We start from the raw sequence: 12,152 nt of genomic DNA on the forward strand, positions 1-12,152 counted from the left end.
ACATGACTTTTTTTTAACAATGATGTAATATTTGTTTAATAATTTCATGGTAATTGGATTTTTAATTATTTGATTTTAGTTTTAGTTATGATGGATGTACATCTTCCTGCTAAGATTAAAAGGCCAGGAGACCTTTAGCTTAAGTTTTAAATGGTTATTCTTTTCTACATTAAATATCATCTACTAGATATGTGATAACTGATAATTCTTACATCAGTATAATTCCCACAGGAATTGTGAGCACCAAGCTCAGATATCTAACCATGTCTATTAATACACATAGGAACAAATTACACAACAGAAAAGGACCTGGAAAATAAATGCAGAGACTTTGAAGACCTAGGCCGGAAAGTGAAGGAACTGGGAGCGCAGGTCGTCTCCTCACTCATCCTTGGATGGGCATAGACCAAGGAGATTGAAGAGGATTACAGGTGAACAACTGGCTTTGTCAATGGTGCCATGAGCATCGTTTTGGGTTTCATGACCATGGAGTGAATTACCTGTATGATGAACTACTTGCTAGAAATGGGTTGCATTTTGCGAAAACAGGAAAACATATTTGGTAGACGCCTTGCTACACTCAACAGGAGAGCTTTAAACTAGAGCAATATGGGATGGTTAATATATGGCCAGGAGAAAATATGCAGCTAATTCATTCTTTTGAGAATCCTGCTTTTAGAAGTGGAAATAAAGAATGAAAACAACAAACTCTGAATGAAAATAGCTGAGCAACAGAAACCGACTACAAACTAAAATGTGTCTATATAAATACACAGCATGGGAAACAAACAAGGAGGATTGGAGCTGCTAACACAGGAAGAGAGATATGATGTCATAAGCATCACTGAATCTTGGTTGGATAATACACATGATTGGAATACAAACCTTGAAGGCTACAACTTATTTATTAGAAACAGGATTAACAAGAGAGGTGGAGGTGTTGCTTGTCTGTACAAGTCCCCTCTATAATTTGTAAAGCGCTGCGGAATATGTTGGCGCTATATAAATAAAAATTATTATTATTTATTATTATTATCTCCACAGAGAGAGAGGACACTATTGTAGGTGTCGGTTTACTATAGGCCACCTGGACAGACTGAAGATATAGATGAACTCTTTTTACATCTGATGTCTCTGTTCTCAAAAAAGTACAACATAGTGATCATGGGAGATTTTAGCTATCCAGATATTTGTTGGGAATCTCTATCAAGCTAAAGTAATGGGTCCAGAAAATCCTTATCTTCTCTTGCTGACAACTCTATCTTTGAAATGGTAGAAGAGAGAACAAAAGGATCTGAAATATTGGACCTAATTCTTACCAATAGGGAGGAAACAGTTGAAGAAATATAGGTGGCTGGGAATTTAAAAGGAGGAAGACCAGCGAGAACTCAAAGTTTAAGGTTGGACTTCAAAAAGGCAGATTTTAATAGACTCAGAAAGAGGGTAGGAAAGGTCCAATAGCTGGATGTTTTAAAGCAGGGGTCCCCAACTCCAGTCCTCAAGGCCCACCAACAGGTCATGTTTTCAGGATTTCCTTTGCATTGCACAGGTGATGCAATTATTACCTGGGCAAGACTAAGGAAATCCTGAAAACATGACATGTTGGTGGGCCTTGAGGACTGGAGTTGGGGACCCCTGTTTTAAAGGACAGAAATGTCCAAGAAGGATGGGAGATTTTGCTAAATGAAATTTAGGTAAAAAATCAAAAAAGAAGGAATAATTTGAAGCATTTAAATAGACCAGGATGGATGAACACAGAATGTAATCACTTGTTAAAAAGTTAAAAATAAATATATATTAAGTGGGAAGAGGGGGGCATTGCAGTAAAGTGAGGCTTGCAAGGGAGACCAAAAGCAGTAAAAAAGGATTTGGGGGGTATGTCAAAAGCAAAAGAAAATTCAAAGATACTATAGAATTTTTACAAGATGAAAATGGTGAAGTGGTCAAAAATTATGTTGAGAAGGCCGAACTTTTAAATTCCTATTTTACATCTGTGTTCCCTAAGAAAGTAATTGTAACATCAACTGATCTTCACGGTGCCATCAAAGGAATAAAATAATCCACACTATCTATAAACAGTGAGATGGTGAGGGAATACTTAGCTAATTTAAATAAATGTAAATCTCCTCGCCCAGATAAATTACACTCTAGGGTACTGTAAGAGTTAGCAGAAGAAATTGCAGAACCACTAGCCAGTATCTTTGAAAAATTCTGGAGAACAGGAGAAATCCTTGAAGATTGGCGAAGGGCAAATGTTGTCTCTACAGTTGAAACCAGAAGTTTACATACACTATGTAGAAAAATATTTAAAATTGAGAGTCCTCAGTGGTTGATACCTTTTAATGGCTAACTGAAAAGATGGTAACAAATTGCAAGCTTTCGAGACTACACAGGTCTCTTCATCAGGCAAAGACTAAAAGAAATTGTGTAGTCTCGAAAGCTTGCAATTTGTTACCATCAGGTGGCTGATTTGGGCCTTGTATTCCTATACATGCCTACCTAATGAAACCAGGTGCGTTTTGTGTTTACTGTGTGCCCTGTGAAATATATGATAGTTGACACTGTATAATAGAATAATGGCTGACACTGTTCTGATATTTGTGTGTTGTGTGCATTGGTAAGGGTTATGGCAGTGCAGTTGCGGGTTCGAACACTGTGGGGCACTGTACTGTAGGAGATTAGATTGAGATAAGAACTGATTTCATCCGGAGTTGTGACAGTTGAAAAAGGGGACGGGGCCAGTGTAGAGGCGGGAAGAGTGTCTCCCTAAGGTAATTTTCAGCTAGTAGAGTTGAGTAGAGCTGTCAGGTTGTGAGAGGAATGAGTCTGTGAGGAGGATTGTTCCAGAAGATTATTAAGGTGACACGTCTGTCTTCATGACTGGTGTGATCTGGGCAGTTGGAGACATCAGCGGTTAGGCCTTTGGGATCTTCCATGATGTCCGGGACCTACGGTCTGACAAGGATTAGAACCATAATCCTGTAATTTCACCTAAGGAAGGGAAAAGTGGATGGGGAGCATTGGGGATCAGCTAGACGGGCAAGCCAGAAAAACTGCAGGAATGGAGATCATGGTACCACATAATGTGGTGTTAAGAAAGACCAGGGACAGCTTAGAGAGTGGAACCTCTGTGATATGTAAAGACTAGTGTTGAGCTTTCCGATACCGCAAGTATCGGGTATCGGCCGATATTTGCGGCATCGGAATTCCGATACCGAGTTCTGATACTTTCAGTATAACGGATACCGGAATCGGAAGTTCCCATAATTCAAACAGCCAGAATTCAGCCAATGAGGAATGATTAGAAGTGTGGGCACATCCTGTTCTGCATGGTAGGCATGTAACTACTGGCATGGCTGTGATTGGCTGCTGAAATGATGTCATGATGAACTATAAAAGTCGCTGCTGCCATTTTGGGTTCACTCTGCTGTGAATTCAGTTAGGGACAGGACGCTGTGTTCTGACTGAGGGCCAGTTTAGAGATAGCGATTTGCTTCATTGTGCTTTACCCAGGCTAATTTAGCAACCACTGTGTGAGAACCTTGTTTTTGCCTTGCAGCGCTGTTCACAGGTGTCTGCACGGTCTCTGTGTGAGAGCAGCTCACTCTAGTCTGGTCTGCAGCCACCGCTGGTTGTAGTCTGCTCAGGGTGCATCACTGCCTTATACCGTTCCAATGTCCGTTTTTCAATTAGTGCAGCCTGCTGCACATTTGTTCAAATGTATCCTATTAGTGGCTTCCCATCCGTATACAGCTAGATTGTGGGAAAACACTATAGGATTGCATAGAGAAGCTTTTTTTGGCCTTGCAGCGCCGTTCATGGCAGTCTGCACGGTCTCTGTGTGAGTGCAGCTCACTCTGTAGTCTGTTCTACTGCCACAGCCGGTTGTAGTCAGCTCAGGGTGCATCACTGCCTCATACCGTTCCATTGTCCGTTTCTCAATTAGTGCGGCATGCTGCACATTTGCTCAAATTTATCCTATTAGTGGCTTTCCATCCGTATCCTGCTAGATTGTGGAAAAACACTATACAGGAGTACATAGAGGAGCTTTTTTTGGCCTTGCAGCGCCGTTCAGCGCATTTCGACGGTACCCCCGTCTTCATCAGGTGGACGACCTGTTAAAGACGGGGTACCGTCGAAACGCGTTGTGGGTTACACCAATATTCTTGTCCTGGCTTCATTTCAGTGCTCCTGTGACCGTGCTTGTTTTTCCAAGTTTTATTCGCTCCTTCTAGAAGGTGCACGACTGGAGCTGTGTTGAATCCTGCTTCAGTTTTTAACTCCCTCGCTGCTCTCATAGCGCTCCCAATAGACTGCTATTTTCCTGACTTATAACTGCTCTTTGATTGACAGTTCTCTTTTCAGCGCATCTGCATCGGGACATGCTTACAGTAACTGTTCACAATGCTGTAAGTGATGACTGTAGCCATTCCATGCACACTTCTAGTACTGACAGCTTAGCTTGTGATTTTTTTCATCATGAATTTGCAGCCATCATTTATACTATTCATCAATTGAGCCTCCTGATGAACCAAATGGACAGGGAAACACATCGAGGCAGTTTCTACAACTATTGATAAGTTTATCCTTCTTTCTATGCAGGGTGCCAGCCTCCGCATTAAGGAGTATCAGCTAAGGAAAAGAACAGAGATTAATAATTTTATAGTTGGTATTGTCAGAATTTTTTTTAGGGTATTTGTTTAATATGGTCGCCTTCATTAGAATATCGTTTGTTTCCACATCACACGGGTAATGGTGTTTTTTCATCAAGTATATTGAAGTAGATTGTTTTTACATGGTATATATGTTCACACTACCAGGAGGAATGAAGTTCATGGGGCCGCACTAAACCAATATAACAAGTGCTGTGAAGAGCCCTGTGTGAATGTAGCAGTGGTCAATCATACATGTTCCTGCTGCATTCATTCTTATGGAAGTTCCAAAGACCTGTCAAGTGCAGCTCTAGCCCTATATCCGGTGGTCCTATTAAGAATGAATGAGGTGACGTCTGCATGATCGACCCCATCATCATTCGCATGGTTCTCGGGGTCAAAGCAGGTGGACACACAGTGATAGAGTTATCCCCTAATCCACAGATAGGAAATAACTTTCAAACTAGAGAATAGTAGCTTAAGTTCTAAAATAAATTCACTTTTCAACAGTGTAATATTAGAATGATTGAGTGAGTCAACAATGTACTATTCTCATTTGTTATTTTCCACAGATTAATACTGTAAATTCACAATACGACACATTCCCATGTGTGATCTTAGAAGCATTCAACCAAAGAACCCATTAGTGACTTTAAAATATTATAAGAGTGACCTTTTATAAATTACTGTATTCTGCAAAATCAAAATCATGTTTACTTTTGCATTTTATCCTTAAAGCCTACTAAAGTTCAGCGCTGCAACTGCTAAAAGTTGAGTTTCTTTCAATATGAAAAAGGAATAAACTGCTTAAAAAAACAATTACAATGGCTTATGATAGAACAGCTCCCCAATACTATATTTTTATATCATCATTAATCTATGGACAATAATGCTGACCCAAAAGGGGGCATGTGAAAAATTAATGTTGGCAGATCTTTGGAAAATGACGCAGAAGCAGCTACAAAATTTGCAACAGTATGCTATTCTATTTTATGGCTCCATAAACCTTTATGTTGTGTGAACCAATAGTATGATATTTAATGATGCATCATATAGTGATATCATATTGATTGTTTAAAAAGAACCTATCAATTTTCCTGACATGTCTGTTTCAGTAAATGCAGTGAGTACGGAAAGTATTCAGACCTTTCAATCTTTGTTTCATTGCAGCCATTTGGTAAATTCAAAAAAGTTCATTTATTTCACATTAATGTACACTCTACACCACATCTTGACTGAAAAAAACAAATGTAGAAATTTTGCAAATTTAATAAAAAGGAAAACTGAAATATCACATGGTCATAAGTATTCAGACCCTTTGCTCAGACACTCATATTTAAGTCACATGCTATCCATTTCATTGTGATCCTCCTTGAGATGGTTCTACTCCTTTACTCCTTTATTGGAGTCCAGCTGTGTTTAATTAAACTGATAGGACTTGATTTGGAAAGGCACACACCTGTCTATATATGACCTCACAGCTCACAGTACATGTCAGATCAAATGACTGAGAATAATAAGATCAAAGGAAATGGCCAAGGAGCTCATAGACAGAATTGTGGCAAGCCACAGATCTGGCCAAGGTTGCAGCAGAAGTTCTGCACTACTCAAGGTTCCTATGAGCAAAGTGACCTCCATAATCCTTAAATGGAAGAAGTTTGAGACCACCAGAAGTCTTCCTAGACCTGGCAGTCCAGCCAAACTGAGCAATCATGGGAGAAGAAACTTTGTGGGAGAGGTAAAGAGAAACCCCAAGATCGCTGTGGCTGAGCTCCAGAGATGCAGTTGGGAGATATGAGAAAGTTCCACAAAGTCAACTATCACTGCAGCCCTCCACCAGTGGGGCCTTTATGGCAGAGTGGCCCAATGGAGGTCTCTCCTCAGTGCAAGACATATGGAAGCCCTCACAGAGTTTGCTAAAAAAAAAACACATGAAGGACTTCCAGACTATGAGAAATAAGATTGTCTCATCTGATATGAAGATAGACCTTTTTGGTGATAATTCTAAGCGATATGTGTGGAGAAAACCAGGTACTGCTCATCACCTGCCCAATACAATCCCAACAGTGAAATATGGTGGTGGCAGCATCATGCTATGGGTGTTTTTGTCAGCTACAGGGACAGGGTGACTGGTTGTCATTGAAGTAAACATGAATGCGGCCAAGTACAGAGATATCCTGGATGAAAACCTTTTCCAGAGTGCTCTGGACCTCAGACTTGGCCTAAGGTTCACCTTCCAACAAGACAATGACCCTAAGCCCACAGCTAAAATAACAAAAGAGTGGCTTCAGAAAAACTCTATGACTATTCTTTACTGGCCCAGTCAGACCCCTAACCTAAACCCAATTGGGCATCTCTGGAGAGACCTGAAAATGGCTGTCCACCAATGTTCACCATCCAACCTGACGGAACTGGAGAGGATCTGCAAGGAAGAATGGCAGAGGATCCTCAAATCCAGGTGTGAAAAACTTCTTGCATCATTACCAAGACGAAGCAAGGCTATACTAACTCAAAGGGGTGCTTCTACTCACTACTGAGTAAAGGGTTTGAATATTTATGACCATGTGATATGTCAGTTTTTTGTTTTTTAATAAATTTGCAAAAATTACTACATTTCTGTTTTTTTTGTCAAGATGGGGTGCAGAGTGTACATTAATGAGAAAAAAATGAACTTTTTTGAATTTACCAAATGGTTGCAATGAAACAAAGAGTGAAAAATGTAAAGGGGTATGAATACTTTCTATACCCACTGCAAATAGCATTTCCCAACAAAATATCAGTTTAGAATTTTTTTCTTTAACGGTAACCTGCGGTGTAAAACAAAAGCTTTTAACCTGCTTAAATGGGGATAAGCTTCAGGTTCTAAAGCTGCCTGGCCACCTACCTAAAAGCTCAGCCTCCAGCGTTCAGTGATAGGGGTGTGGCCAGCACTGCTTCAGTCGCCACTCAGTACACTGTGAGCTGTGGCTGTAACCACCCTGGCACTGACTGATAGCTGGCTCTTACAACCAGTGCAACGAAACAGAACTATTTTAGTACAAGAAAAATGTGCAAAAACTAGACAACCTTTAGGAAGCCAAATACAGGAAGAATATTAGAATACTAGATGGTGGCCCGATTCTAATGCATCGAGTATTCTAGAATATGTATATAGTTTATTTATGAAGTTTTCAGAATAATGCAATTTATACACAGGATTCGGCCGGCCGCGACCAATTAACGAAGCGTGATTCAAATTTGCGGGCGGACTGCGCCTGTCGCTGATTGCTTGCGGCCGGGCGTGACCAATCAGTGAAGCCAGGGCTGGCTCCAGGTTTTTGAGGGCCCCGGGTGAAAGATTCTCAGTGGGCCCCCCTCTTTAACACATACCATGATTCATGATGCACAGATACAGCAGAGAAATATAGCACAGCCAAGTAGCATATAACACAGCCCACATAGTATATAACACAGCCACATAGTATATTGCCCAGCCACATAGTATATAGCACAGCCCACATAGTAAATAGCACAGCCCACGTAGTATATTGCCCAGCCACGTAGTATATAGAACAGCCACGTAGTATATAGCACAGCCACATAGTATATAACACAGCCCATGTAGTATATAGCACAGCCACGTAGTATATAGCACAGCCCACATAGTATATAGCACAGCCCACGTAGTATATAGCACAGGCCACGTAGTAAATAGCACAGACACGTAGTATATTCCCCAGTGACGTAGTATATTGCCCAGCCACGTAGTACTGTATATTGCCAGCGACATAGTATATTGCCCAGTGACGTAGTATATTGCCCAGCCACATAGTATATTGCCCAGCAACGTAGTATATTGCTCAGCCACGTAGTATATTGCTCAGCCACGTAGTATATTGCCCAGCCACGTAGTATATTGCCCAGCCACGTAGTATATTGCTCAGCCACGTATTATATTGCTCAGCCACGTAGTCTATAGCACAGATATGCAGTATATAACACAGCCCACACAGTATCTAACACAGCCCAAGTAGTATATAGCAATGTGGGCACCATATCTCTGTTAAAAAAAGAATTAAAATAAAAAATCGTTATATACTCACCTTCCGTCAACCCCCCAGATCCAGCTGAGACGTTTACCAATGCTCCTCGCGACACTCCGTCCGAAGAGTGCATTGCGGTCTCGCGAGATGATGACGTAGCGGTCTCGTGAGACTTCTACGTCATCATCTCGCGAGACCACAATGCATGGACCGGTCACCGGAGCGTCGTGAGGAGCAGGAAAGGCCTGGGCTGGATCTGGAAGGTGAGTATATAATGATTTTTTTTTTTAATTATTTTTAACATTAGATCCCGCTCCAATGTCGCTGATTGGTCGCGCCCAGCCGGCGCGACCAATCAGCGAAGCGTGATTTAAATCCTGTGGCAATGTCACTGATTGGTCGCGCCGGCTGGGCGCGAGCAATCAGCGAAGCGGGATTTAAATCCCATGGAAATGTCACTGATTGGTTGCGCCGGCAGGGCGCGAGCAATCAGCAAAGCAGGATTTAAATCCCGCGCCAATGTCGCTGATTGGTCACGCCGGCTGGGCGAGAGCAATCAGCGAAGCGGGATTTAAATCCCACGCCAATGTCACTGATTGGTCGCACCGGGTGGTCGCGACCAATCAGCGAAGCGGTGGGACCGGAGCATCGCGAGCTGCAGGAAAAGCTGCTGCGGAGGTGACAGAAGGTGAGAATATCATGATTTTTTATTTTTTTATTATTTTTAACATTATATCTTTTTACTATTGATGCTGCATAGGCAGCATTATTAGTAAAAAGTTCGTCACATAGGCTTAATAGCAGCGTTAACAGACTGCGTTACACCGCGTTATGCCGCGGTGTAACGCAGTCGGTTTAACGGACTGCTACAATGCTATGTGGGCGGCGGGCATTGACTGAGGAGGTAGTATAGAGGGGGCACTGACTGCAGGGGAGTACGGAGTGGCCAGACTGTGCCTGTCACTCCCAAGAGTGCATTGGGGTCTCGCGAGATGTTGACGTGCAGTCTCGCGAGACCGCTACGTCATCCTTTCGTGAGACCGCAATGCACCGGAGCGTCGCAAGGAACGGGAAAGGCCTGGGCTGGATCCAGAAGGTGAGTATATAATGATTTATTATTTTTAACATTAGATCTTTTTACTATTGATGCTGCATAGGCAGAATCAATAGTAAAAAGTTGGTCACACAGGGTTAATAGCAGCGTTAACGGAGTGCGTTACACCACGGCATAACGCGGTCCGTTAATGCTGCCATTAACCCTGTGTGAGCGCTGACTGGAGGGGAGTATGGAGCGGGCACTGACTGCGGGGAGTAAAGAGCGGCCATTTTGCCGCCGGACTGTGCCCGTCGCTGATTGGTCGTGGCTGTTTTGCCGCGACCAATCAGCGACTTGGGATTTCTGTGACAGACAGAAAGACAGACAGACAGAAGGAAAGACAGAAAGACAGAAGTGACCCTTAGACAATTATATAGTAGATTATAATATTCATAATCTGATCCCCTTTAACACCGTGTTTCAGGAAGTCTGAATCTACCCATGTAAATGAAGCAGTTAGAAAGCTCACACACCTTAATAATTTTGACACATTTTAACTGCTTAAGGTCAGTTTCACAGATTTGTTTTTTTTTTGCTCAGACATGAAAAACAGTCTGTGCTTTTTTTAGTATACTGTATCCATTTTTATTTAGTGTGTCGGTTTTTACAATCTATGTTGGATCCATTTTCCACATAAAAAGAAAAAAATGTCTTAACTTCTCCTTTAAGCAGTAAAATGCAGACAGCACAAGGAAGACATCATTGTCCTGTTTTTTTTCATTAGTTTTTCCCAATCTCCCCAGTTGGCTCTTCCTTTAAATGTTTTTCTTTCTGGATCCTATTCACTAGCCTATCCTGGCTTATAATTAAAGTTGAGCAAAATTTTCAATATTTGGTTCAGAATTCGTTCGCCAACGAATATGGTTTTTGCAATACTCACCAAACATTGCCAAATGTCATTGGAGTCAATGGGAGTAGAAATGTTCAGAAGCTATCGTCAAACATAAATTCAGCACAAATATGGTACCAAAATGGAACGAATATTGCAAATTCAGATTCGGAGATCGTTTTCGAACATATTCACTCAACTCGTTATAATCCCATTTCTCCTCAACACTTTGTCCTGTATTTATTTATATACTATCATTTGTATGTATAGTTTACTTTTTTCCTCAATTGCCAGTTGAATTTCACTCCCATTCCTTATTTCCCTATTTGTTTAAACATCCCTTTGGGTGTCCCTATATCTAAGTGGCATCCATTTTGGGCCTTTAAAAAGCCATCTGTTGTCCTGTATTGTACATTTGTTGTCACTTTATTAAGATGTCGGTACGATGATAAAACGCGTTTTGAGCGGAAAAACACCTTAATTATCATCATTGTTGAAGAATCGGTTTACTCCAGCAGCGCAGCCCACATAATGTGTTTGATCCAACTGGATCCAATATTTTCAGGAGGATTTATTCACCAGCCTCAGGGTAGCCGCAGCTGTTCATGCCTACATAAGAGTTGTACCTGTCACAACACCACCAGGTGAGCATAACCAGAATTTACCCACTCTCTCTCCATAGGGTATTGTCACCTACACAGGCCTTACTAAGTGGCTACCTGGTGTGCACTGGAGATTCTAATGGTGGAGTCAGACTTGAGCTGCAGGTAGCTGCCAAGTACCACTCCAGTGGAGTCCTGGATGCTGCTTCAGGATTCACATACCGCTGGTTCAGGTATCACCGGATGTAGTTTCAGGTTTAGGCCCTGGCCACACAAGGAACAGGGGTTTAGGTACTTAGACCTGGCAACTCACCAGTTGCACAAACTATCACTAATGGGAGAAAGTTGATCAGGCACCTCCCTATTGGGAAGGATGCCTTTTGTACAAGATTCCTCCCATTTTCAAACTACGCGTGTTGCCCCTTTAAGAGCAGGGGAATGTCGTGCACAGACAGCAGGATGGGAGATGTGCCAAGAGATGGGGAAGTGACCGCGTAGCCACGGCAGTGAGTATGTTGGCGTCCCTGCATGGAGAGGGAAGAGGAACCATGCAGGGGCACTGGCTTTAGCATTACAGATATTACCCTATTGTGCACTCTGTTCCCCACATCTAGATTTCTTCAGTACCACCACTTTTAACATAGTTAAACTCATCCTGTCTTGAGCTGCTTAAAAGGGAATCTGTCAGCAGTTTTCTGCTCTATAATCTGAGAGCAGCATACTATAAGGATATAAGGTAAGAGAGGCTGATTCTAGCAATGTGTCACTTTGATAGAATCCCTGTTTGGCCGGGGTCACACTTGCGAGCACAATGCGAGAAACTCGCACGAGTCTCTCGCATCAATACCCGGCACTGCCGCCGGCTCTCGGGAACAGAGCCCTCAGCTGTATAGAAATACATGCAGCCGCATGCTCCGGTCCCGAGTGCCGGCGGCACTGCCGGGTATTGAT

At 42.2% G+C, this 12,152-nt stretch overlaps 1 long non-coding RNA gene across 2 annotated transcripts in view; it reads left to right on the plus strand.

The window, feature by feature from the left end:
* LOC138665732 (uncharacterized) overlaps nt 1-12,152 on the plus strand; it is a 199,394-nt gene that overhangs the window by 165,661 nt on the left and 21,581 nt on the right. For both annotated transcript variants that reach the window (XR_011318511.1, XR_011318512.1), the window contains one exon: nt 284-431. This is a non-coding gene — a long non-coding RNA (uncharacterized lncRNA). The remainder of the gene's footprint in view (nt 1-283; nt 432-12,152) is intronic.

The sequence above is a fragment of the Ranitomeya imitator genome, chromosome 2 (assembly GCF_032444005.1).
Source record: "Ranitomeya imitator isolate aRanImi1 chromosome 2, aRanImi1.pri, whole genome shotgun sequence".
Taxonomy (NCBI): Eukaryota; Metazoa; Chordata; class Amphibia; order Anura; family Dendrobatidae; genus Ranitomeya; species Ranitomeya imitator.